General features: G+C 40.1%; 1 pseudogene; it reads left to right on the plus strand.

The window, feature by feature from the left end:
• Positions 1 to 2,759: 2,759 nt before the first annotated feature.
• Positions 2,760 to 8,717, plus strand: LOC148778257 (alpha-1,3-mannosyl-glycoprotein 4-beta-N-acetylglucosaminyltransferase C-like; annotated as a pseudogene).
• Positions 8,718 to 23,541: the final 14,824 nt, after the last annotated feature.

Here is a 23,541-nt window from a genome sequence, read left to right on the forward strand (position 1 = left end):
ATATAATCCATTACATTCAACAGACTAATAGGGGAAAATCTCATGATATTATCAATAGTTGCAGTAAAGGCATATGAATAAATGAAAAATAGAGGGGAAGAAACAATATATATGGAAACTTTCTCTGTTTAATAAAGACTACGAAATACCCACAGTTAAATCACAGTTAACAAGGAGAAACTCAGTTTTCCTACTAAGTTCAGTTCAGTTCAGTTCAGTCTCTCAGTCGTGTCCGACTCTTTGGGACCCCATGAATCACAGCACGCCAGGCCTCCCTGTCCATCACCCACTCCCAGAGTTCACTCAAACTCATGTCCATAGAGCCGGTGATGCCATCCAGCCATCTCATTCTCTGTCGTCCCCATCTCCTCCCACCCCCAATACCTCCCAGCATCAGACTCTTTTCCAGTGAGTCAACTCGTCGCATGAGTTGGCCAAAGTATTGTAGTTTCAGCTTTAGCATCAGTCCTTCCAATGAACATCCAGGGTTGATCTCCTTTAGGGTGGACTGGTTGGATCTCCTTGCAGTACAAGGGACTCTCAAGTTAGGTACAAATTGAGGAAGTCTATTTTTACCATTCCTTTTTAAAATATTAATTTGTCTTAATTGGAGGATTATTACTTTACAATATTCTGATGGTTTTTGCCATCCAATTGACAAATGAACTAAAGACCTTAACAGACATCTAACTGAAGAGGATATACAGATAGCAGATAGGAAGTAAGCATATGAAAAGATACTCCACATCATATGTCAATAAGGAAATGTGAATTAAAACAACAATGAGAAACACCACTACACATCTATTAGAATGGTCAAAATCCAGAACTCTGACAACAAATGCTGGCAAAGATGTGGAGCAACAGGAATTCTCATACACTGCTAATGGGAATGCAAATTGGTATAACCACTTTGGAAGACAGATTAGCTGTTTCTTATGAAATGAAACTTGCTGGTACTGCTACTGCTGCTAAGTCACTTCAGTCGTGTTCGACTCTGTGTGACCCCATAGACGGAAGCCCACCAGGCTCCCCCATCCCTGGGATTCTCCAGGCAAGAACACTGGAGTGGGTTGCCATTTCCTTCTCCAATGTATGAAAGTGAAAAGTGAAAGTGAAGTCATTCAGTCCTGTTCGAATCTTCATCAGGCTCCTCTGCCCATGGGATTTTCCAGGTAAGGGTACTGGAGTGGGTTGCCATTGCCTTCTCCCACTCCCCAAGCTGCTGCTGCTGCTGCTAAGTCACTTCAGTCGTGTCCGACTCTGTGTGACCCCATAGACGGAAGCCCACCAGGCTCCCCCATCCCTGGGATTCTCCAGGCAAGAACACTGGAGTGGGTTGCCATTTCTTTCTCCAGAAATGAAACTTATTCTTACCATATGATCCAGCAATTGTGCTCCTTAGTGTTTGCCCAAAGAGTTGAAAATTTATGTCCACACAAAAGTCTGCATACAGATCTTTATAGCAGCCATAGTCACAATTGCTGATACTTGGAAGCAACCAAGACGTCCTTCAACAGGTGAAAGGATAGACCATGGTAATCCAGATAATGGGATATTGCTGCTGCTATGTCACTTCAGTCGTGTCCGACTCTGTGTGATCCCATAGACGGCAGCCCACCAGGCTCCCCCGTCCCTGGGATTCTCCAGGCAAGAACACTGGAGTGGGTTGCCATTTCCTTCTCCAATGTGTGAAAGTGAAAAGTGAAGTCGCTCAGTCATGTCCGACCCTTAGCGACCCCACGGACTGCAGCCTACCAGGCTCCTCCATCCATGGGATTTTCCAGGCAAGAGTACTGGAGTGGCTTGCCATTGCCTTCTCCGAATGGGATATTATTCAGTGCTAAAAAGAAATAAGCTATGAAGTAATGAAAAGAAACAGAGGTACCTTAAACACATATTACCAATTGAAAGAAGTCAATATGAAAAGACTACACACCATGTAATCACAACTTTCTGGAAAAGGAAAAAACTATGGAGACAGTTAAAGCATAAGTGGGGATTAGGTAGTGGGTAAAAGAGTGACTGAACTGAACTGAAAAGAATGAATAGTAGATTACAGAGGGTTTCTAGGGCAGTGAGAATACTCTGGATGATATTAAAATGGTAGATACATGTCATTTATACATTTGTCTAAACCCATAGAATGTACAACACCAAGAATGAACCTTACTGTAAACTGTGGACTTTGAGTAATAATGATGTGTTAATATGGATTCATCAATTTTAACAAATGCATCACTCTGGGGAGTGGTGTTGATGATGCATATGTAGGGGCAAGGGGGTAAATGGAAAATCTCTGTATCTTTTTTCAATTTTGCTGTGAGCTTAAAACTGCCCTAAAAATTATCTTTAAAAAAGAATGCTAATTACACAAGTAAGCTGTATTTTCTTGATTCATTAACAAAGTATCACTACCAAATGAAAACTTTTCTCAGTAAGGCAATGGCAAGCCACTCCGGTACTCTTGCTTAGAAAATCACATGGACAGAAGAGCCTGGTGGGCTGCAGTCCATGAGGTCACTACTAGTTGGACACGACTGAGCAACTTCACTTTCACTTTTCACTTTCACACATTGGAGAAGGAAATGGCAACCCACTCTAATGTTCTTGCCTGGAGAATCCCAGGGACGGCAGAGCCTGGTCGGCTGCCGTCTATGGCGTCGCACAGAGTCAGACACGACTGAAGCAACTTAGCAAGTATACATCCAAGGATCACAGGTTGAGAGCTGGCTGTACAAGCTCCCTATGTCAGCACCATGAGAGATTTCCTATGGATACTCATCGTTATTGAAATAGCAGTCGTGTTCCCAATATTTGTTTTCATTAAAGAAAACCCCTTTGATACTTCAAGTTTCCTGTCTTTGGTGAGTACCAGAAAGTATGGGTGGGGTACAGTTGAAGTCGCTGGACTCTGAATGGGAACATTCAGCATCTATTTGTGTGAAAGTATCACTAAATAGTAGACACTCAAAGAAAGTGAAAGTGAAGTCAGTCGTGTCTGACTCTTTGCAACTCCATGGACTGTAGTCAGCCAGGCTCCTCTGTCCATGGGATTTTCCAGGCAAGAATACTGGAGTGGGTTGCCATTTCCTTCTCCAGGAGATCTTCCTGACCCATGGATCGAACCCGGGTCTCCTGTATTACAGGCAGACTCTTTACCATCTGAGCCACCAGGGAATCCCAGACACTCAAAAAAGAAAGTTAACAAATCTTGCAGACTCAATATATCATTTTTCTTTGATGGAGACAGTAAGGGATGTGGCACTCTGAAAAGAGAGAATTCAGGGCTGGGCAGAAATAACACTGTTTAATGTTTAATGCCCCCTCCCCTTTTATTAGCAATTGATAAGGTAGAAAATATTTTCCTTGTTTAGTAAAAAATTTAGAAAATTTCCCTTGAATTCAAAGTTTTACATTTCCCTTCAGTTTTATATAATAGGATCTCAAACCTCAGAGAAGTTGTCATTTCCCCAAGCCAAAAAAATTCTAGGGAGTTGGGCTTCCCTGATGGCTTAGACGGTAAAGAATCTGCCTGCGATGCAGGAGATCCAGGTTTGATCCCTGGGTTTGGAAGAGCCCCTGGAGAAGGGACAGGTTACCCATTCCAGTATTTTTGCCTAGAGAATTCCATGGACAGAGAAACCTGGCTGGCTACAGTCCACGGAGTCACAAAGAGTCGGACCTGACTAAACGATTAACACTTTCACTTTCAAGAAAACACCACCAGAAAACAGTAACAGCAAAGAAGAAAAGGGAGAGTGGTGAATGAATTTGGAAGGGTGAAGTGCCATCAATGGGAGAGTTTAGATTGTGGCATTGGGGTAGTATTACCTTGTCTCCTGTAATTCTAAAGGAGACAAGGCTGTCTCCTGTGTCTCTTGGGCTTCCCAGGTGGTGCAGTGGTAAAGAATCCACCTGTTAATGGAGGAGATGCAGGAGACATGCGTTCAATCCCTGGGCCAGTAATATCCCTTGGAGAAGGAAATGGAAACTCACTCCAGTACTCTTGCTGGAAAAATCTCATGGACAGAGGGACAGGCTGCAGTCCCTGGAGTCACAAGGAGTTGGACATGACTAAGCAACTGAGCACTCTTGTATCTCTCACACCTAAAATGTTTTGTCCTTCATGGGATTAAGTGACCCATGTCAGACTGTAGTCATAAAGATGATTGTGGGTGGAAAATAGCATATACTGACATTATCTCATTCCCTACATAAAATTGAAGACAAGTAAAGAAATACCATCTCCCTTCACTCCAGGGCCCATAACCTATACAAGAACCTCTGGTGTAAAACTGTTTCAGAAGATAAGTAAGAAACTGAAATGAGCCCTGAGCAAGCTGCCTTCTGTCCTGGAGACAGATCATTATGTTGTACAAAGGGGAATCCAGGCATTATTCCCACAAAGCATGAACGTTATAGGTGAGACTTACCCTTTTCTCAGCAGGAAAAGGAGGTGGTAGCTTGGCAGAGAACCTGGATGCAAATCAGCCCAAGTAGAACAAACCACCTGGAAACCTTCAAAGATATGCAGAAAAACTCAGAACCACTCAAAAATGTGAATTCCTGTATCTTGATTGGAACTCCTCCTGTGAAAAAAAGTGAGTGTGCTCAAGAGGATATGCCATGCAGGGGCAGGTTAGGTAAGGGTATATAGAGAAGGCAGGTGGAAAGCAAAAGGGACCTATGACAGCATTTGACACAGATCACTCCCTTTCAACATTCTTTTATTGCTTCCAAGGATCCTAGATTCTTAAATTTTCCTCTAAATTTCTTGATAGTTCCTCACTCTCATGCTGATTTATCCTCTGTCTCCAACATCTAAATGTTATACCCCAGAGCTCAGTCCTTATCTAGACTTACTTTTTAAAAGTTGAAGTATAGTTGATTTTCAATACTGTATTAGCTTCATGTCTATAGCACTGAGATTTGAATTTTTGCAGGTTATATTCCATTATGGGTTACAATACCCAATACTTTATAGGCTTAGTTTTTTGGTTAACTCATCCAGTCTCACAGTTTTAAGTATCATCTATAGCAGCAGCCTATAATTTTGAGGTAAGTATAACTGTTGTCCTCACTGGCCTCTGCTGCATCAGTATCCCTTTCTCTCTTGTCCCTGATAACCATGCTGGCATCTGTTACTGAAATCTATGGCTAGCTAGGGAACATGAAACCTTTTAAATCAGGACTTTTAATACTCCTAATAAGGAAAACACTTTGTTTTTTCTTTACATTTACGTGCCTTTTTGAGTTGAATGCATTTTGAAATATTGGTATTGAACTCATAATGTGTTTTATCTCCTAAAAATGTTTTAGCTCTGTTCACTAGAACCTAGAAATGACTTACTACAATGAGCACTCATTATATAAATCCCATTATCTACTAGAAAGAACTTCCTCTAAAAGGAGTTCCTTGGAAAAAGCTGACTCCAGGTCACAGGCAGGATCTATTCCATATGGAAAGGAAGCTTTTGAATACGACTAAAGTTGTATCAAAAGGGCTCAGGACCCAATTTTAAGAGGCTGATTATCTCTGATAATTAATTGTCCTACCAAAGACAGGACAATTTGAAAGTCAATAAAGATAAAATTTCAATGGTATGAAAACCATGAGTACATAGATATAGAGAAGAAGAACAACAACAACAACCAAAAAGCAAAAATTTTGTCACCATGAAGAATGCAAGGGAACCAGCTCCTAGCATTATTTTGAAAGCTAGTAAATAAAGGGAAAGAATCAAATATTTATCTCACTTTCCTTATGTGAACTATACTGCTTGGTAACCAAGAAGTAGGTGAAGGGAATTTTCTTTTTATAGAAGCATTCCAGTTAACAAATGAAGAAGGAATGTTTGCCTTAGAATATCACCATATTGCAACCTCCGGAGTATTAATGAATCTAGACACTGAACTTCAAAGTCTGCTAACATCCTAAAAACAGATATAACCTGCCATTATGTGTCTTCTGATAGAGGAATGTATCACCAGCCCATAAAGTATTATTGTCAGAAAATATAACCTAAATTTGGTCAAATCCTCATGTCAATATTTTCTATCAACTCTGATCTCTACAAGTTTTTTCTTTTGCCAAAGAATTTGGTTTCCTCTCCAATCTCTTTGAGAGTGGGTTTAATATATTTGAAATGTTATTCTATGCACTCTTTCCTGTTAGTTTCTCTTTTCAGAGTTCTCGTCTTTGTTGAGTTGGTTTTCTTTCATTATATTGGTGATTCTTGTTTCAAGCTTTATAATCAAATGTTTGGTGATTCATCTTTCAGATTAATATTCAAGAATCTAGAATGGATAGATTGTTCATTTTTTCTCTCTAAATAGCCATCTCTGTTTGCCACCCTGTTACAGTGGATTGTGATTAAGAAAGCTTGCTTCATTGGATTGCAGAGAAGCAGTGACATAAGGAGAAAGTAAGGAGTGTGGGTAGCTGATTCGGGTGAACTAATCCTTTGTCTCTTCTGTTAGAGCCCTAAGTCACCTGTGCTATTTCCTCCCTTATCTGCTTAGATAAACTTCTCTGGCAACCTCTATAGTTATGAATATCTACTTCACGTTCTTCAGGGAACCATATGCAGAACTTTACCATATAAACAAATGCCAGTCAGCTGTGTTATTTCCTTTTTCCCTCTATGTCTAGAGTTCTTGGCCTCCATTCTTAAGTTCTCTCCAGCCATAAGACTTACACCCTGACAGATCTCCCACCAGCCACTTGGTGATCACCAGTTCAGTAGTTTTGGATATAATTCTGATTAATTATCCAGGTGACCATCCCAGGGTCCTTTCCTTTGTATTTGGTGGCTCAGACTTAGAATTCTTCTGAGACTTTTGGAATAAAGGTGTATCTGTGCAGTCATTTTCTCTGTGTGTCTTTTGAAATATGAATTCTTATGCTTAGATTTCATATTCTCTCATTGCAGGAATTCATCAAATATTGCAATTCTCTCATGGTAACCTTTCTGGTTTTTCAATGTGGTTTTGGAAAGGAGGAGACATAGGTGCAAATATTTTTAGTGCATCATCTTTATTTCTTCCATAATAGTTTTTCAAAGGTAGCACTAAAAAACCCCTCACAACTTGAGATGAAGCATTACTCCTAACATAGTCCATACACAGATCTAGGGGGGAGAAAATGTAAAATATCTATAATAATACAGAAAGTTGGCATATTGGAAAGACATAAGAAAATCTTATAACCTCAACCATAGCAACTATTTCCTTCACTTCCCTATGTTGATACAAGTCCTCTTTTTTTTCCTTCACTCCTAGGACTGCTGACCATAGGGATTTCCTCAGTGAAGCGTCCCCAAAGGAGCTACCTCTTGGACACCCTGCAATCTCTCTTTTATTCTTCCTCCTTATCTGAGCAGAAACACTTCTTTATTCTGGTATACTTGGCAGATCCTGATCCCATGTGGCATGGTCAAATGATCTCCAATATCTCAACCACCTTTAAACCATATATCCAGACCAGCCAGCTAGTAGTGATTAACATGCCTCTTAAAAGCAATCTTTCCTTGAAGGGCCGTAAGAGAAACTTTAATGACACTCCTGCCTATGTAGCCTTCCATTCCAAGCAGAACATGGATTATGCCTTCCTCATGAACTTTGCTACCAACCACTCTGACTATTTCTTGATGATTGAAGATGATGTGAAATGTGTCCCTGGATTTGTCACCGAAATAGCTACTACAGTGTCTGCCTGGGAAAACAAACCTTGGATGACTCTGGAATTCTCTCTGTTGGGCTTCACTGGAAAAGTCTTTCATACTAAAGACTTGTTTTGTTAATTTCCTTCTCCTCTTCTACCAAGAAATGCCCTGTGACTCCCTCCTCTCCAATTTTCATGATCTTCTCATGCAGCAAACACCAGTCCAGTTCCTCCCTTTCCTCTTCCAGCAAATGGGCAATTACTCCTCCTTTGAAGGCAAATTCAAGAGTCTCAAAGAGTTTGAAGAGGATGACATTAGTTCTCCCAACAACCCTGTTGCCTCCATCTACACTAGTCTGAAGGCTACCTATAGTTTGAATAAGAATTTCTTTTATGCCAAGTCAGCTGAGCCTGGAAGCCATCTGACTGTGGTTTTGGACTCTCCTGCTAAAGTGTTCCGAGTTCAAGTGTTGACTGGCTCTGACCTAAAAGGTGAGAATCAGCTGAAAGAGGGACAAATAGAACTTGGTTTGCTTGCTTGCTTGCTAAGTCACTTCAGTTGTGTCCGACTCTGTGTGACCCCATAGACGGAAGCCCACCAGGCTCCCCCATCCCTGGGATTCTCCAGGCAAGAACACTGCAGTGGGTTGCCATTTCCTTCTCCAATGCAGGAAAGTGGAAAGTGAAAGTGAAGTCGCTCAGTTGTGTCCGACACTCAGTGACCCCATGGACTGCAGCCTTCCAGGCTTTTCCGTCCATGGGATTTTCCAGGCAAGAGTACTGGAGTGGGGTGCCGTTACCTTCTCCAGAACGTGGCTATGTTTCTACTAATCAGATCAGTGACTGTGATGACTATATTCTGCTGGGACTACTGGTAAATGGCATCCTAAATAAGCAAGTATTATCTAACAAGTCTGGGAAGAAGGTGAAATGTGTGAGATTGCTAGTGACAGCAACTACATCCTCTGGAATAATCAGTCAGTCAGTTAGTTCAGTCGCTCAGTCGTGTCTGACGCTAATAGTCAGGCACATTAACATCTGTGTTAAGTGAAGTTTAAGTAATATGCAGAGAAGCCATTGGGAGTTCTGGAGTGGTTATATTGGAGGTTAGAGTACACAGAGTTTAAAAAATTAAAATCTTGAAATTGGCCAGGGACATCTCATTGTTGGGCCCTTTCAATATTATTAATAATAATAGTTAATAATAGCATGCTGAAAGGCAGAGTGAAGGTAACATCCTCTTGGTACCAGAGAGGCAATAATGGAAGAAGTAGACTTGTCAAACCCTTCACTGGTTTTCTATCCAAAAGGATCTACCATCCAAAATTTGTTCCTTGGGTGAGAATACCAGATTTCTAGAAATAACAACATGTAGGTAGGATTGATTTACGCTCATATCACATCCAGGAGATTCATTCCTTCCTGTGTGGCAGGAAGAAGTAGATTGGACAGGAGGGAAACATGACTTTTCTGTAATCTCATTTGCCATTATAAGACAGTCATTAATTTGACAATTATTTATTGATTATCTCTATGGTTAGGTAGAATCCTCTTCTACATAACCACTCAACATGCCAGAATATTCTTTTCTAGATGTAATTAAAATTATTAAAAAATAATTTTCTTTGATTTCTGGTAGATCCTGTCCCCAGCATAGTTTTATCTCTGGGACTATAAGTTATATTTCCATAGTTATATCTATGGATGTTTCTGATAGGAAAACTTTGGATGTTTTATTAACATTTTTAAAATTCAGTTTGGCTATGAGATTTTTATACTCAGAAAAGAAATGAATTGTAATCAAAAATCTTAGAAAGATCTGGAAATTTTTAAAATAGAATAGGATGGAAACAAGGAAAGGGATGTGGGGGAAATCAAATAAAAATGGAAAAAATGGAAAGCAAATTCTTTGAGAGCATCAGGTGCAGGGGAATGGGACAAATGTATCCCATAGATGTGAAAATGCACAATTCAAATCTCCTGCTACAGGCAGCATGACTGACTGATAACTCCACTGTTACCCTCTGAATTCGCTCCAGTGTTGGTGTGTCAGGGCCATGTTTCCCACAGAATTCTCCCAGCCAATGACTAACCACAGCAGGGATACTATCAAGTCCAATTATGGCAAAATGGTGGACTCCCAATAAGTGATGTTAGCTCAAAGACTCCCCATCAACCTGTTTGAAACTTTCTTAGAATAATGCTACAGTCTTAGACTCTTCCTAGCCAGTTCTTTCTCTGTCACCGTTCACAGTTTTCAGACCTTTACCATAATCTGAAGACTTGCCAGAAAAAATCTTCCTCCACCAGAAAAAATCTTCCTCCACCAGAAAAAATCTCTTGAATCTCAAATCCCATTTTCAGCTTCTTGGCAAATGTGAACTATTAAAAAGGTATTGAGAATATGCTAAGAAAATGGCTAGTAAGATGAAAATTCTTTAATTTCCATGTATTCTGAAATCTTTAATAATCTTCCTTTAATTGATTTCTAGTTTCATTTCATAGTGGTAGGAAAAGATACTTGATGTAATTTCTATCTTCTTGAATATTTTGAGAATTGTTTTGTGGTGTGATATGTGATGTATGCTAGAAAATGTTTTAAACAAACTTGAGGAGAAACGTATTCTGCTGCTTTTGGATGAAATGTTCTATATGTGTATATTAGGTTCATTTTGTAATAATGCTGTTCAAGTTAACCTTTTTTTTTTTTTTTTTACAGTTTATTCTCTGGGTGATATATGCATTGTTAAGAGTGAGGTATAATATCTGAAACTGTTATCATACTGCTGTTTATTTATTCGTTTCTTTTAGTGTTGATTTATACGGTTAGGTGTTCTGACATTGAGTGCATAAACATTTACCTTCATTATTTCCTCTAGATGAATTGGCAGCTTCATATAATGAAGTTCTTTGTCCCTTATGATCATCGTTAGCATAAAGCCTATTTTGTGTGATAAAGTTATAACTACCTTTATCATCTTTCAGTTCAGTTCAGTTCAGTCGCTCAGTCGTGACCCACTCTTTGCGACCCCATGAATCACATCATGCCAGGCCTCCCTGTCCATCACCAACTCCCGGAGTTCACTCAAACTCATGTCCATCGAGTCGGTGATGCCATCCAGCCATCTCATTCTCTGTCGTCCCCTTCTCCTTCCTCCCCCAATCCTTCCCAGCATCAGAGTCTTTTCCAGTGAGTCAACTCTTTGCATGGGGTAGCCAAAGTATTGGAGTTTCAGCTTCAGAATCAGTCCTTCCAATGAACACCCAGGACTAATCTCCTTTAGAATGGACTGGTTGGATCTCCTTGCAGTCCAAGGGACTCTCAAGTGTCTTCTCCAGCACCACAGTTCCACCATAGCATCAGAGTTATCATCTTTAGGTTATCATTTGCTTGGAATATCTTTTTATATCTCCTCACTCTCAGCCTCCATGTGTTCTTAAAGCTAAAGTGAATCTCTTGAAGATAATGTATTGTTGGATATTATTTTTCCATCCACTCAGTCTTTCTCTGTCTTTTTATTATAAAATTCAATCCATTTACAATTAAAGTAACTATTGATCTATAAGGACTTGCGTCACCATTTTAAAATTGTTTTCTGAATCTTTTGCAAATCCATTTTCTCATTTCCTCCTCTCTTCTTGTCTTTTGATGTCTTGCTGTGATTTAATAACTTTATGGTGATTTTATAACTTTTATGATGGGATGATGACTCTTTATAATATTTTGTTTATGGACTTCAGGCTTTTTCTTTGTAGTTACTATGATATATAAAATATATTATAATATCCTGTTTTAATTGATAACTTAATAGCATACAGAAGCTTTACACTTTTATGCCTTCACCTTACATTTCAGGTTACTGATTTAATTTATTTTTCTTATTGTGTAGCCACTATAAAATTATTATAGTTATGGTTACTTTCAATATTCACTTTTAACTTTCTGATAGTTGTAAATTATCTACACACGACCATTACAACATCAGACAATCTGACTTTGACTATGTACTTAAATTTCTCAGTGAGTTTTCTTTTTCTTTCTTTTTTTTATTGGAGGCAAATTACTTTACATTAATATATTGGTTGGTTTTGCCATACATTGACACGAATCCACCCCGGGTGTGCATGTGTTCCCCCTCTTGAACCCCCCTCCCACCTCTCTCTTCCCCATATCCTCCCTCCAGTTCATCCCAGTGCACCAGCCCCAAGCATCCTGTATCATGGTGATTCATTTCACATATGATAATATACATGAGTTTTCTTATATTTGTGTTTGTATAATGTTAATTAGCACCATTTCAGTTTGAAGTATGACCTTTTGCATTTCTGGCAAGGTAGGTCTAGTGGTGATGGAAAGCCTCAACTTTTTTTTTTTCATGGAAAGTCTTTTGTTTATGGAGGGCAGTTTTGCCTAGTGTGATATTTTTTTTCCCAGTATTTTGAATGCATCATTTCATTCTCTCCTGGCTTGTAGTTTATGCTGAGAAATCTGCTTCTTGCCTTATGGAGGCTGCCCTTGTATATGGAGTATTGTTTTCCTCTTCTTTCAAAATTTTCTCTTTGCCTTTGACTCTTGACCATTTAAGGAGAAGGAAATGGCAACCCACTCCACTACTTTTGCCTGGAGAATCCCATGGATGGTGGAGCCTGGTGGGCTACAGTCCATGGGGTCGTGAAAAGTTGGACATGACTGAGCAAATTCACTTTCACTTTTCACTTTCATGCATTGGAGAAGGAAATGGCAACCCACTCCAGTGTTCTTGCCTGGAGAATCCCAGGGACGGGGGAGCCTGGTGGGCTTCAGTCTATGGGGTCGCACTGAGTCAGACACGACTGATGCGACTTAGCAGCAGCAGCAACAGCAGCAGAGAATACTATACACAGTGAAGTCAGAAAGAAAAAGATAAATGTTGTATACTAACACACATATATAGAATCTAGAAAGATGGTACTGATGAATTTATTTGCAAAGCAACAGTGGAGAAACAGATATAGAGAACAGACATATGGACATGATGAGAAGGGAGGAGAGGGCAAGATATAGGGAGAGAGTAACATGGAAACTTACATTACCCTAAGTAAAATAGATAGCCAAAGGGAGTTTGCTGTGGGACTCAGAGGACTCAAACAGGGTCTCTGTATCAACCTAGAGGGGTAGGATGGGGAGGGAGATGGGAGGGAGGTTTAAGAGGGAGGGAACATATGTACACCTATGACTGATTTATGTTGATATTTGACAGGAAACAACAAAATTCTGTAAAGCAATTTTCCTTCAATTAAAAAATAAATAAATCTTAAATAAAAGAAAAATACATAATTAAAAAGCCAATTATGTAGCAGTCAAGTAAATGATTTCACAACAGCCCTTGAAGAAATGGAGCAGCTATTAGAAATATGATAAAAAGCAGGTGGCCACATGGCTCTCTCTTGGGGATAGACTCTCAGAGGAAGCTACTTAGGACATCTGCTTCTTGGCCATGATCTTCTAGGACTCACCATCTCCAGAATTAAAACAGTTTCTGCAGTAGGATTAAAGACAGTTGATGTTGGAATGGCAGTTCCTCCCTTAAGCAAGCATTTGTTCCCAGCCTTCAGATTGTCCAGCTCTCCTGAACCTCACAGTTCATGATTAGGGCCTACAGGAGAGGGGGCCTGAAAGCTTGGATCAGCCTCCTAGGATCAAAAAGCAGCACATCATTAGCATCAGGAGACTCTAAACCAGCCACAACCAGAGAAGCCAAAAGATGTGCAGGAAGAAACAGTGAAGCATACGTGCTCCATGGGAGACATCACTGAGGAGTCACGTGGTCCCTTCCTAACTTGGAACACATTCTGTCCCATCCTGGCTGGGCTCTGTAACCTCACTGTAAATTTATGAACTGAATATTACCTGAAATGGCTTAATAATGGGGTGAAGGTATAGATAGCAATAACATGTATGAAACAATACACCTTGGAGCTTTTAATCTAAAGCATTTCTGTGTTGTTTTTTTTTATAAAATGTTACTTTTAAATAAATATTTCTGTAACTATTCAGACTGCAACACTGAAAAAAAAAAAAAAAAGCCAGACCAACTAACCACAGAAGCAACAAAAACTTTCCACAAAGAAAACTATAGGTCTGTAATTATAAAATACCCAAATAATTTAAAACATTTTAACTCCTAAATAATCTGCATTTTGCTGTTTGTGGAGAAAAATGAAATATTTTCCAGCTTCTTTTGTGAGGCCACCATTACATTGACACCGTAATTCTACCAGGACATTAGAAAACAAAGTATAGGCCACGTTTCTCATAAACAAAGATGAAGATATTCTAAGCAAAGTATTATTGTATAAATTAAGCTACATGCTAAATCATAATTGTATAATATCAAGTGGAATATACTTGAACAGGGGTCCTCAACCCCCAGGTTATGGACCACTATCAGTCCATGGCCTGTTAGGTACTGGGCTGCACAGCAGGAGGTGAGTGGCAGGTAAATGAGCAAAGTTTCATCTGTATTTACAGCTATTCTCCATTGTTCACATTACACTCTGAGCTCCACTTCCTGTCAGATCAGCAAAGGAATTAGATTCTTATGGAAGGGTGAGCCCTACCATCAATTGCGCATGCAAGGGATCTCGGTTGAGCACTCTTTATGAGAATTTTATGCCTGATGATCTGAGGTAGAGCTGAGGTGGTGAAGCAAGCATGGGGAAGTGGCCATAAATGCAGATCATCATTAGCAAAGAGGTTTGGCTGCACAGATACCATAATAAATCAATTGTTTACAGAATCATATCAAAACCCTATCTGTGAATGGCAAATGACAATTAAGCTACATCTGGTGGCAGACTTTAAATCAAAATCTGACACTTATTTTAGTGCACGCATGGCTCACATATTATTTTATTTTTCACTTCTATCCATGACTCTTTCATGCACTGCACCTGTCTCAGTTACAGTTTTGATAAGACCACAAGCTAACCTAGCCAAAATGAGTAAAAAGAAAATGTATCTGGAGAGCTTCTTTGAATAGGGGGAAAGACTCAATGATGAGACAGCAGAAGACTCTAAGAGTGTCAACAAAAAGAAAGCTGAATTTTAAAGAATACCAAGAATCCTAAACTGTGGATTCATTGCAACAGGTGAGCCACATTCTCTACGTCCACTTTGTATAATATGTGGTGACTGGCTAACCAATCTGTTGTTCTATGTCCAGTTCTAACTGTTGCTTCCAGACCTGCATACAGGTTTCTCAAGAGGCAGGTCAGGTGGTCTGGTATTCTGATCTCTTTCAGAATGTTCCAAAGTTTATTGTGATCCACAGAGTCAAAGGCTTCGGCAGAGTCAATGAAGCAGAAATAGATGTTTTTCTGGAACTCTCTTGCTTTCTCCATGATCCAGCAGATGTTGGCAATTTGATCTCTGGTGCCTCTGTCTTTTCTAAAACCTGCTTGAACATATGGAAGTTCACGGTTCACATATTGCTGAAGGCTGGCTTGGAGAATTTTGAGCATGACTTTACTAGCACGTGAGATGAGTGCAATTGTGCGGTAGTTTGAGCATTCTTTGGCATTGCCTTTCTTTGGGATTGGAATGAAGACTGACCTTTTCCAGTCCTGTGGCCACTGCTGAGTTTTCCAAATTTGCTGACATATTGAGTGCAGCACTTTCACAGCATCATCTTTCAAGATTTGAAATAGCTCAACTGGAATTTCATCACCCCCACTAGCTTTGTTTGTAGTGACTTCACATTCCAAGATGTCTGGCTCCAGGTGACTGATCACGCCATCATGATTATTTTGGTCGCAAAGATCTTTTTTTTTTTTTTTGTACAGTTCTTCTGTGTATTCTTGTCACCTCTTCTTAATATCTTCTGCTTCTGTTAGGTCCATACCATTTCTGTCCTTTATTGAGCCCATCTTTGAATGAAATGTTCCCTTGATATCTCTAATTTTCTTGAAAAGATCTCTTGTTTTTCCTATTCTGTTGTTTTCCTCTATTCCTTTTTCATTGATCGCTGAGGAAGGCTTTCTTATCTCTCCTTGTTATTCTTTGGAACTCTGCGTTCAGATACTTATATCTTTCCTTTTCTCCTTTGCTTTTCGCTTCTCTTCTTTTCACAGCTATTTCTAAGGCCTCCTCAGACAGCCATTTTGCTTTTTTGCATTTCTTTTCCATGGGGATGGTCTTGGTCCCTGTCTCCTGTACAATGTCATGAACCTCTGCCCAGAGTTCATCAGGCACTCTATCAGATCTAGTCCCTTCAATCTTTTTCTTAAATCCACTGTATAATCATAAGGGATTTGATTTAGGTCATATCTGAATGGTCTAGTGGTTTGTCCTACTTGACTGGTTCCAAATAGGAAAAGGAGTACGTCAAGGTTCTATATTGTCACCCTGCTTATTTAACTTATATGCAGAGTACATCATGAGGAATGCTTGGCTGGAAGAAGCACAAGCTGGAATCAAGATTGCCGGGAGAAATATCAATAACCTCAGATATGCAGATGACAGATGGCAGAAAGTGAAGAGAAACTCAAAGGCCTCTTGATGAAAGTGAAAGGGGAGAGCGAAAAGTTTGACTTGAAGCTCAGCATTCAGAAAACAAAGAACATGGCATCTGGTCCCATCACTTCATGAGAAATAGATGGGGAAACAGTGGAAACAGTGTCAGACTTTATTTTTTGGGGTTCCAAAATCACTGCAGATGCTGATTGCAGCCATGAAATTAAAAGATGCTTACTCCTTGGAAGGAAAGTTATGACCAACCTAGATAGTATATTAAAAAGCAGAGGCAGCCCTTTAAATTATGTCCTTTTTTTTTTTAGTCCTGGTTGCAGGTCACGAGGCATCTGATCTTCATCCATAATGAAAAATCACGGAACATTAAGCTTTGTAAATTGTTAAATTAAGTTTCTAGTTTTGTTAATGTCTAGTGTTTACTAAGACTGCTCAGACAATTCCTTGTTACGTGATACTGCTAAAAGATTTAATTAAGTTATTAAAAAGGACACTCTAGGTTAGTTTCTAAGGTTTATCTCATTAACCAACCTTCAGATAAAGGTCGGATGCTCCATAATGTACAACCAGGAGATTAACACCAGACTATAATCATTTAACAAATGAAGTCAGGTGACTTGGGGTATACCAGGCTTTATCTAATGAAAGTTCTTGACTTATAATTCTTATTTTACTAATAACTGCAAGATAGAGTGCCTGATGAACTCTGGACGGAGGTTCGTGACATTGTAAAGGAGACAGGGACCAAGACCATCCCCATGTAAAAGAAATTCAAAAAAGCAAAATGGCTGTCTGAGGAGGCCTTACAAAGAGCTGTGAAAAGAAAGAGAAGCGAAAAGCAAAGGAGAAAAGGAAAGATATAAGTATCTGAATGCAGAGTTCCAAAGAATAGCAAGGAGAGATAAGAAAGCCTTCCTCAGTGATCAATGCAAAGAAATAGAAGAAAACAACAGAATAGGAAAAACAAGAGATCTCTTCAAGAAAATTAGAGATTCCAAGGGAACATTTCATGCAAAGATGGACTCGATAAAGGACAGAAATGGTATGGACCTAACAGAAGCAGATGATATTGAGAAGAGGTGGCAAGAATACACAGAAGAAATGTACGAAAAAGATCTTCACGACCAAAATAGTCACGAAGGTGATCACTGACCTAGTGCCAGATATCTTGGAATGTGAAGTCAAGTGGGCCTTAGAGAGCATCACTACGAACAAAGCTAGTGGTGGTGATGGAATTCCAGTTGAGCTATTTCAAATCTTGAAAGATAATGCTGTGAAAGTGCTGCACTCAATATGCCAGCAAATTTGGAAAACTCAGCAGTGGCCACAGGACTGGAAAAGGTCAGTCTTCATTCCAATCCCAAAGAAAGGGAATGCCAAAGAATGCTCAAACTACCACACAATTGCACTCATCTCACGCGCTAGTAAAGTCATGCTCAAAATTCTCCAAGCCAGGCTTCAGCAATATGTGAACCGTGAACTTCTATATGTTCAAGCTGCTTTAGAAAGGGCAGAGGCACCAGAGATCAAATTGCCAACATCTTCTGGATCATGGAGAAAGCAAGAGAGTTCCAGAAAAACATCTATTTCTGCTTCATTGACTCTGCCAAAGTCTTTGACTCTGTGGATCACAAGAAACTGTGGAAAATTCTTAAAGAGACGGGAATACCAGACCACCTGACCTGCTTCTTGAGAAACCTGTATGCAGGTCTGGAAGCAACAGTCAGAACTGTACAGGGAACAACCGACTGGTTCCAAATAGGAAAAGGAGTGCATCAAGGCTGTATATTGTCACCTTGCTTATTTAACTTATATGCAGAGTACATCTTGAGGAACCCTGGGCTGGAAGAAGCACAAGCTGGAATCAAGATTGCTGGGAGAAATATCAATAACCTCAGATATGCAGATGACACCACCCTTATGTCAGAAAGTGAAGAGGCACTAAAAAGCCTCTTGATGAAAGTGAAAGAGGAGAGTGAAAAGGTTGGTTTGAAGCTCAACATTCAGAAAACAAAGATCATGGCATCTGGTCCCATCACTTCATGGGAAATAGATGGGGAAACAGTGGAAACAGTGTCAGACTTTATTTTTTGAGCTCCAAAATCACTGCAGATGCTGATTGCAGCCATGAAATTAAAAGACGCTTACTCCTTGGAAGGAAAGTTATGACCAACCTTGATAGTATATTAAAAAGCAGAGACATTACTTTGCCAACAAAGGTCCGTCTAGTCAAGGCTATGGTTTTTCCCGTGGTCATGTATGGGTGTGAGAGTTGGACTGTGAAGAAAGCTGATCGCCGAATAATTGATGCTTTTGAACTGTGGTGTTGGAGAAGACTCTTGAGAGTCCCTTGTACCGCAAGGAGATCCAACCAGTCCATTCTAAGGGAGATCGATCCTGGGTGTTCATTGGAAAGACTGATACTAAAGCTGAAACTGCAATACTTTGACCACCTCATGCGAAGTGTTGACTTACTGGAAAAGACTCTGATGCTGGGAAAGGTTGGGGGTGGGAGGAGAAGGAGACGACCGAGAATGAGATGGCTGGATGGCATCACCGACTCTGTGGACATGAGTTTGAGTGAACTCCGGGAGTTGGTGATGGACAGGGAGGCCTGGCGTGCTGTGATTCATGGGGTGGCGGAGAGTCAGACACGACTGAGCGACTGAACTGAACTGAACTGTACTGATGGCTCTATTATTTTCTATGTCACTTGTTTCACTGAGCCTGTGATATAATGCTGAACTGATAGTTCCATATGACATCAATAATTGTAATAATGTGACTTTGGGTATGGGAAAAAGTAACAAGAGGAAATATTTTCCTGGACCAGGAGGCTAGTAAGGCAGTGGTCCAGAGACTTTTGCTACTTGCAAGGCCTGGTCCAATTTTAGCACACTGAGTGGCCCATCGCTTCCCTAGCCCTGGGAATGAGCCTTTCCAGCACCGCGGGACATAATGGCCATGAAATGGTGTCACATGGTCAGATATGTGGCTATGAAGGGACCCTGCTGACTGGAAGTTGGTCCTTGCCAGCTGCCTCTACAAAGATTACATCATGACCATTGCAAGCTGCTGACCTTCAACACCCACTGAAAGAAGTTCAGGGTGAAAATCAGGAATGAAGCACTCTGTGCTCTGAAAAAAAACAAAACAAAACTGGCAGAACAGGCCTTCAGATAGTTAGATCTTTTCAGGAAAATGTTTTATGAGTTCCAATTCTTGCATCTTCTCATAACTAGAAAAACACTGACGTCATTAATGGTGAAATTTGCTTTGGCTATTAAAAAAAATTTTTTTTTTCAATTAAAAGTCAAAATAGAGTAGCTATGGTTCAGACATCCTGGGAAATAACTATTTCCCAGATATCCTGAAAAATGATATTATGGATGTGATTTCAGATTAGACGCTGTGACCTAATGTAGAACTTAATGCTCCTGTAATGCATTTTTGCTTCTGTACTTTGCTTGCTGCTCATAAAACCAAAATTACTCCATTTTAAGATAAGGCTGTTTTTAAGTAAAGATTCCTAAAATTGTAATAAATAAATAAATAAATCCCACTTGGAAACCAAAAAAAAAAAAAAAAAGAAAACAGAAAACTGATCAATAATAAAAATTTTAATTGAAAAAAAAAAAAAAGAAAAGCAGAGACATTACTTTGCCAACAAAGGTCCATCTAGTCAAGACTATGGTTTTTCCCGTGGTCATGTATGGATGTGAGAGTTGGACTGTGAAGAAAGTTGATCGCCAAAGAATTGATGCTTTTGAACTGTGGTGCTGGAGAAGACTCTTGAGAGTCCCTTGGACTGCAAGGAGATCCAACCAGTCCATTCTATAAGAGATCAATCCTGGGTGTTCATTGGAAGGACTGATGGTAAAGCTGAAACTGCAATACTTTGGCCACCTCATGTGATGAGTTGACTCACTGGAAAAGACTCTGATGCTAGGAGGGATTGGGGGTAGGAGGAGACAGGGACGACAGAGAATGAGATGGCTTGATGGCATCACCGACTTGATGGACATGAGTTTGAGTGAACTCCGGGAGTTGGTGATGGACAGGGAGGCCTGGTGAGCTGTGATTCATGGGGTCGCAAAGAGTTGGACACGACTGAGCGACTGAACTGAACTGAACTGGCTAACCAATGAAGCCATGATATCTTCAAAACTTCTTTGCCACATGGAGACTAAGCACCCTGCATTAAAAGAGAATCTTTTGCAGCAGTGTAGATGCACACGTAGAGAACAGACTTGTGGATACAGTGGAGGAAAGAGAGAGTGGGATGAATTGAAAGAGTAACATTGAAACATATACATTACCACGTTAAATAGATAACCAGTCTTTGATGCAGGGAGCTCAAATCTGGTGCTCTGTGACAACACAGAGGGGTGGGATGGGGTAGGAGATGGAAGGGAGGTTCAAGAGGGAAGGGCCATATGTATACCTATAGCTGATTCATGTTTGTGTATGGCAGAAGCTAACAAAATGTTATAAAGCAATTATCCTCCAATTAAAAATTTAAAAAATTGAAAAAAATCTTTGGAGATTTTCATAAGGATAAAAAACATAAACACAAAGAACAGAAGGAATTATTGAAGGTTGCCGCTTCATCAAATATGTCTGCACTTCGCTTTCAGTGTATTTTCCAGGAAAGTGTGCGTATGTTATGTGCACTTTTGTCACAAACCTCACAGCTGCAGAATTATTCAAGTCTTTGAATGATTGCATATCAGGAAAACTGAAATGTTTCTGATTTCACTACTTGGGACAAAAGGGTAGCTTCTGACCATAGAACACAGCCTATATCATCTGTAGAGAAATGCTGACTAGCCAAGAAACATTACCTGTATTAACAATGTTTTGTGGGCTGTGATTAAAATTGTCAACCACGTTAAAATACATGTGCGCAAGTCATATCTGTTCGCACAGCTTTGTGGAGATGAATGCAGAGCACACACATCTTTTATACAAGAAGTGAGATGGCTTTCTAAAGGTAGATGACTGGCCAGAGTTTTTGAGTTATGAGAACTGCTACAGGGATTTATTTTAGAAAAACATTCACCACTAGCAAAATAAAGAATGGGCCACAAAACTTGCTTACTTGTTTAGCGTATTCAACCTACTCAATGAACTCTATCTGTCACTTTAGGAGAGAACAACTGTGTTCAAGTCAGCAAATAAAGTCGCTGCATTCAAAGCCAAACTGGAATTATGGGGAGTGATGAGTGATCTTTCATATTTTTGACAGATTTCACATATTAGTAGAGATTTTGAAAGGGACTGAACTAGGGTTTATTCTCCCAGCTGGTACATGGTCACTTATCTCAGCTTTCAAAAGTTTGAGCATTATTTCTCAACCACAAAAGACCCCTGAACTGGGAAGGAATGGATCCATGACCCATCTGTGAATAAGCCAGGTGAATCTACTTTGTCTGTGCTACAAGAGGAACAACTGCCTGAGACTGCAAATGATGGTGGCTTTGAAAGTAGGTTTGAGGCAACTTCAAATTTCCATACATTCTGGATTAAAGTCAAAGTCCTGAGATTGTCATAGAAGCACTGAAAAGTCTGATTCCATTTGCAGCATCTTATCTTCCGCAGTGACAGCAAACAAAACAAGATTATGGAGTAGATTGGACATGAACAACAAACTTCAGGTGTTATTATCTCGCATCACACCCAGATGAGACTGTCTAGTTGCAGGAAAACAATCCCGAGACTCCCACTGATACTGCATTATGGTGAGTGGTATAATTGTTCTTGTTGAGTTGCTCAGTCATGTCTGACTGTTTGCAATCCCATGGACTGCAGCACGCCAAGTTTCCCTATCTTTTACCATTTCTGGGAGTTTGCACAAACTCATGTCCATTGAGTTGGTGATGCTATCCAACCACATTGTCCTCTGTCGACTGCTTCTCCTACAGCCTTCAATCTTTCCTAGCATCAGGGTCCTTTGTAATCAGTTGACTCTATGCATCAGGTGGACATATTATTGGAGCTTCAGCATCAGTCCTTTCTGTGAATATTCAGGGTTGATTTCCTTTAGGATAGACTAGTTCGATCTCTTTCCAGTCCAAGGGACTCAAGAGTCTTCTCCAACATCACAGTTTGAAAGCATCAATTCTTTATCAGCCTTCTTTATGGTCCAACTCTCACATACATATATTTACTGGAAACATGATAGCTTGGACTATACGGATCTTTGTTGGCAAAGTAATGTCTCTGCTTTTTAATATGCTGCCTAGGTATGTAAAAACTTTTCTTTTAAGGAGCAAGAATCTTTTAATTTTGTGGCTGCAGTCAAAATTCACAGTGATTTTGGAGGCCAAGAAAATGAAATCTGCCACTGTTTTCATTTTTTCCCTTTCTGTTTGTCATGAGGTGATGGGACAGGATCTCATGATCTTAGTTTTTTGAATGTTGAGTTTTAAACCACCTTTTTCACTCTCCTTTTTGACCTTCATCAAGAGGCTCCATAGTTCCTCCTAGCTTTTTGCCATTAGGGTAGTATCATCTGCATATCTGAAGTTGTTGATATTTCTCCTGGCAATCTTGATTTCAGCTTGTGAGTCATCCAGCTAAGCATTTTGCGTGATACACTCTGCATATAAGTAAAAAAAAACAGGATGACCATACACAACCTTGACATACTCCTTTCTCAATTTAGAACCAGTTCATTGTTCCATGTCTGGTTCAAAGTTGCTTCTTGACATGTGTACAGGTTAATCAGGAGACAGGTAAGGTGGCAGAGTGTTCCCATCTCTTTAAGAATTTCCCACAGTTTGTTGTGATCCACACAGTCAAAGACTGTGTAAATGTATGTGTATATGTATGGCTTGGGAGTAGAAGATGGTGGATGAGTAAGACAGAAAGATTGACAGCCTCCCCACAAATACATCAAAAACTCATCAAAATATGGAACAACTCCTGCAAAGCAACCTCTAGGTGACAGGAGAAGACCCCAGGCCTCCAGGGGGGCAGTCTAAGCTCCCTGGAATGAGGTAAGAGAGAGAATGGAGACAAAAAAAACAAAAACAAAAACGAAAAGACAAGAGAAATTCTTGATGGGAGCTTGTGGCTTGAGGGAGGGAGAGAGTCATGAAGCAGGAAGAGTTCCCATGCACTGGGAAGCTCCCTCACAGGAGGTCCCATGGGAGAGCTGTGAAATATCAGAAAACAGGGAAAAGCACAGGATTAGAGGGCAGAAACAGAGAAAACTGCAATTTTTAGCCCATAACAACTCACGGACTTGGCTCCAAGCAGATGTCAGGCTTGGGGAACTGAGAGAAGCCCACAGAAGTCCCACAGCACAAAGGGCGAGCCTGGGGTTCCAAGAGAGGCATGGCCTACAAACCTCTCCAGCACA

Source organism: Moschus berezovskii, chromosome 4 (assembly GCF_049115385.1).
Source record: "Moschus berezovskii isolate FMDL1 chromosome 4, NW_MosBer_1.0, whole genome shotgun sequence".
In the NCBI taxonomy this organism is placed as follows: Eukaryota; Metazoa; Chordata; class Mammalia; order Artiodactyla; family Moschidae; genus Moschus; species Moschus berezovskii.